We start from the raw sequence: 5,616 nt of genomic DNA on the forward strand, positions 1-5,616 counted from the left end.
TTTGGCAAGGCTATAGAACAATGTTCATTTATATTTTTAGTAAGTAACTACTACACCTACTGGTTGGACAAGGTTATACTCTATAAGCTAAACTTCAACTTCTTAAAGTATTCGCGTTTCGGACACATTTCGTGTCTAACACTCGATAACACCTTCCACACACCTTATGGACCATTTTGTAATTGTTAAAAAGTTCGAAACATTTTTAAATAGTTAATTTTCCAATATAGTTGTTACTTCCTTAATTATTTACATGATTTAATGATTAAGTGCAAATTAATAGATTTTAATAATATTTATTTTGAATATATTTGTATGAAAATATATTAAACAAAATTATATATAAATAAAAACTTGTATATGTATGTTTATATAGCATATTTATAAATATATTCCTATACTTTCACGTTTTCCCTAGGTTTTCTTATCCCCTTTTTTTTGGACATTTTGCCGTTTTCCCGTGCCCATTTTTCCGTGTCACCGTTTCTGTGTCCCATACTACATAGCTCTATTATAATGCTTTGTGATCTACAATACATTCTCTTGCATGTAAACTCAATGGAAATTATGTTAAATGTCATATGTAAGCAAGTAAATTTTCCAACACCATGTAATATAAACATTATCAATAACTATATTAACAAATTTTAAATATATAGTTTGATTAGTTCATAGCAGATATGACCATATGCCTATAGTTTGTTTAATATTGTATTTGTTAACGTTATTTTCCAAAGCGTTTAGTACTGTACAGTTAGCAGATATTTTTTTTTCAGAAAATAATTTTTTTTCGGAATTTTTTTTGTTCCGGGCAGATTCCGGCGTTGACCGGCGGAGACCGCCAGTTTCCGGCGTTGACCTTTTTTTTTTCTTTGAATTATTTTTCTTAGAAAAAAATATTTTAATTAATATTACTATCTTGGCTACTAAATTACTGTCTCAGACAATAATATTACTGTTTGGGACAGTAATATTATGAATATTATTTTCCCCAAAAGTAATATTATTAATGTTATTGTCTAAGACAGTTAAATTACTGTTGGATACAGTAATTTAGCAGCCAAGGCAGTAATATTAATTAAAATATTTATATTTTTAAGAAAGAAAATTAAAAAAAAAACAATCAATTAACAGTTAAATTACTGTATCCGACAGTTAAATAACTGCTGGAGACAGTAATTTAGCAACAAATACAGTAATATTAATTAAAATATTTAAAAAAAAAAATTCAATTAACAGTTAAATTACTGTCTCCGACAGTTAAATAACTGCTGGAGACAGTAATTTAGCAACGAATACAGTAATATTAATTAAAAATATTTTTTTAAAGAATATAAAAGTCAATTAACAGTTAAATTACTGTCTCCGACAGTTAAATAACTGCTGGAGACAGTAATTTAGCAACGAATACAGTAATATTAATTAAAATATTTTTGAAGAAAAAAAAAAGTCAATTTACAGTTAAATAACTGCCAGAGACAGTAATTTAGCAGTCAAGACAATAATATTAATTAAAATATTTGTTTTAAGAAAAAAACAAAATTATACAAAAAAAAAAAAAAAGGTCAACGCCGGAGACCCGGCGGTCAACGGCAGTTGACCGACCGGAAAAAAATTTCAAAGAAAAAAAGTTTTTCAAAAAAAAAAAAAAAAAAAAGTCAACGCCGGAGACCAGCGGTGTCCGGTGGTGGCGGGTCAAAATTGGGGTCAAAATTGAAATTATGGTTAAAATTGGTTAATTGATGAAATTTGGCTAAATTGGGGTGTAAACCATGAAATCGGAGTTCAATTGGGTTTCAATGAATTGGAGGTAATTTTTGTATATATAAAATGATTTTCCTTATTTGCAAATAAGTTTGATTGAGTTTGATTTATTTGAAAGACAAAAAAGTTGGATGTCCCTCTTCTAATTAAGTGCCCTTGTCATGGGTTTTTTTGTGATTTACCCTTATTAATAATGTATTGGTAACGTTGCTTTCTAAAACATTTACCAAACAATTAGCTTGCGGCGGTACCAAACTATTGTTATAAAATACTTGAAAAATAATAAATTCCTATACTAGATGCTACTGTTGTTTAGATAACATAGGTGATGTTTTTAGAAATAAATTATGAGTTTTTTTTCTGCATATAATTTGTTTTTTAGGTGTTTGCAAAAGAAGCTATTGCTTTTGCTTCTCTTAAAATAAGCTGCCATAAGTTATAATTTTAAAAGTACCCAGTATACCTGCTTTTCCCATTTTGGAAATAATCACTTAATTTCAAATTAATTCACAATCACTAACTTGTACCTTTAAATAAGTTTTTGCAAACACCATCTTAGTACGAGATTAGAAGATTACGTGCCCTATACTATCTCTATTATTGTAGACACGTGACATTTGAGTAGTTATTAAGAATTAAAATTTAAATGGGGCGGTCCATTTAATGAGTCGTGTAATACATATTCCACTTATTACATGACATGTGGAGAAATAACGTTAATTTAATGTTGGACTTTAACTATTGATGTTATCATAGTTATAAGGGTGGTTTTAGGTTTTCACTATTTATTGGGTTGCCGGTGATGGGAGACGGTAGGGGCAAGGGCGGGGGAGGTAAGGGAAGGATTTTATTTTCATTAATATATCGATCATTTGAAAGGTGGCACTGGCAGCAGAGGTCGTTTAATAACTGGAACCACGTATAAATCTTTTGCCCTCTTCGCGGAGGCCCCAAATTCTTCGGTCATATCCATTTCATTATGTTTCATTCCATGAGGCAACATCCAATCAAAATGGTAGAGAAGCATAGCCAGTGGTAGCTCCACATTCGCGATACCAAGTGAGATGGCGGGGCATATTCTCCTTCCCGCACCAAACGGGATATACTCGAAATGATTGCCCTTGTAATCAACCTGCACCAAATCATCAAGAAATCTTTCCGGTTCAAAACAATCAGGGTTTTCCCAATATTTGGGATCTCTGCTAATAGCCCACGCGTTGACGATGATTTTGGTGTCCACCGGTATTTCGTATCCGTCGATCTCGCATTTCTTCGTTCATTTTCTTGGAAGTAGTAGAGGCACTGGTGGATGCAACCTCAGAGCCTCCTTGATGATTGACTTCAAATACTTGAGTTCATCAATGTTTGATTCGTCAACGTATCCTAATTTATCGTCAAAAACTCGTCTAACTTCGTCTTGTGCCTTCTTCATGATTCTTGGATTTCTCATCATTTCTGCCATTGCCCAATCTAATGTAGTTGGTGGCGTCCCATTTCCACCCAACATATCCTAATAAGTAATAAGCTCATCAAATCAAATTATATATACGACTTAATTTAATTAATGCATGAACCTTTTTTTTTCCCTTACTTAATGTTATATTTTATTTTATTATTTATTTTATTTATTATTTTACTATTTATGAATTCAATGAACCTTTTTTTTTCTCCTTTTAATGTTATATTTTATTTATTAAACATTCACAACACCTATTAAATTTTTATTTTGGGTGCAAATTTAGACCGGATGGACTATTTTAATAGAAAAGTTGGATGCCATAGAATGATTGACAGGTGGATATTTTAAATAAAAATATAATTAGAATTCTACTAATTGGAAAGAAAAAAAAAAAAAAAACTCCAGCAGAACTCGTAACCCCTCTAACCCTAATTATAATCAGGGTGATTTATTAAGAGTTAAGACTTAATAATGCCAAGTGTCAAAAAATTATTGAAATCCGATTTATATTAAATTTCGGCTGATCCGCTCATAATTTAATCTCTTTTATTTTTCATATTGTAACTAAATAAATGTATTCAACTTAATTTCAGGAAAATATGAAATTCCAACAAATAAATTAAGTTTTGCATAAATCCCTATCGTAGAAAATATGCAGTACTAAATCCCCATTTGTTATGAATAAATGCGTAAAATCCCCTCTATAGTTAACGGAGTTAACTTTTAACCGAAAATGAGATTTCGTACAAAGTAAAATAAAATACAAGCGGGTTCTACGCAAGAAAAAAAAAACACAGAAGAATTTGGCGCAAGTTTTCTTTAACACGAGGGGTTTTATGCTGTTTACCCGACCACCGACAAAGTAATTATTGGCAAGAAAGAAAACTAACCAGGATTACAGCTTTGATGGTGTCATCAGTCAACGAAAGGTCAAGCCCATCATCCTGAAAACTGAGAAGAACATCTACCAGATCTTGTTGTTTCTCTCTCTCCTCATCATTATTAATGGCTGCTGCTAGTTTATGCTCATTGATGATTTCATCAAATATCTTATCTGCTTGTTGATGCAACTTCTTCACCTTCCTTCTCAACCCACTCATCATTTGAACTAGTTTAACCGAAGGGTAAACATCGGCAATGTTAAATCCGGCCGCTAAAACAAAAGCCTGTTTAATTATGGGCAGTAATCTCTCTTTAACCTCGGTTTTCTTACCAAGAGTCGTTCTAGAAATGAGAGCGTACGAGGAAGAGAAGAGTTTCTCGGTCAAATTGACAGCCTTATAATTATTTGCAGCAGCCAGCCACGTGGCAAGATCTAGAAACACTTCCTCTCTTATTGACCGGAAAGATTGAACGCGTTTCGCGGTCAACAGCTCCGACGTGCATATTTTCCTTAGCTGTCTCCAGTGATCCCCGTACGGTGAAAAGCTGATGCTTGTGCAGTTATAACTCAGAATCTCGGGTACTATAATTGACGGCCTCGATGCAAAGTTGATATCGTGGGTTTTCATCACCTGCTTCGCAGCTTCGGGGGACGAGATGATGACCGCGGAGAGTTCACCCAGCTGAAGGTGCATCACTGGACCGAATTTGAGGGACAATGCTTGTAGAGCACGATGGGGCACTGAGCCGAGAAGACTGTGCATGTTTCCTATCAAAGGCAATTTCCATGGCCCAGGTGGCAGTTTTTGACAAGTCGTCGTTGACTTTTTGTTACTGAGGATCAGTTTGAAGAAGCAAATTGAGATTGATATGATGAAAAGGGAGACAAGAATGGGTAGGGATGGAAACACAAGGAGATAACCCATAGTTAGTGCGATTAAGAGAGAAGGGGATCGGATATATTTGTTTTCAAGATTTGCACTACGTACGATATAATTGTGTGCAAACCGATATATGTTACCTTTTTATAATAGGGATCTTAAAAATAGGCCCTCAAACATTATAATTAGGTTAAATTACACTTACCTCTGAGGTATGCTAAAATACATTTAAGTTTCTGTAGTATAGGTAATTACAATCTCCCCTGCAACAGAAATCCTAACGGAATAATGCATTGAATAAATTATTTCGTTAGGGTTCTAACGGACTGTTAGTTTTAGGCAGTGGTTGGAACAGCATAGAGCTAGGGGTTGACATGACTCTACTTATAACATTTCTTAAATCCTTGTTATATATTTTATGTAAGATTTATAAATTTTCGTCTATGGTAGCATTAACATTCCCCACGGGAAATAAATATAGTGCTTATATGTCCCATGACATGAAATCCTGCCTCCAGTACTTGTTATAGGCCGTGTGGTTGTGATTACCAAGACCATTGGGAACTTAAAGTTATTTTAACATGTCTTAAGTGATACGAACCCCGTAAAACTTGTTACGAAACTCAATAC

The 5,616-nt window shown here is 33.3% G+C and overlaps 1 pseudogene; it reads right to left on the minus strand.

The window, feature by feature from the left end:
• Positions 1 to 2,607: 2,607 nt before the first annotated feature.
• On the minus strand, positions 2,608 to 5,173 carry LOC148768483 (salviol synthase-like; annotated as a pseudogene).
• Between the last annotated feature and the right edge of the window lie 443 nt (positions 5,174 to 5,616).

The sequence above is a fragment of the Erythranthe guttata genome, chromosome 8, assembly GCF_056151865.1.
Source record: "Erythranthe guttata isolate IM_541 chromosome 8, IM_541, whole genome shotgun sequence".
Classification (NCBI taxonomy): Eukaryota; Viridiplantae; Streptophyta; class Magnoliopsida; order Lamiales; family Phrymaceae; genus Erythranthe; species Erythranthe guttata.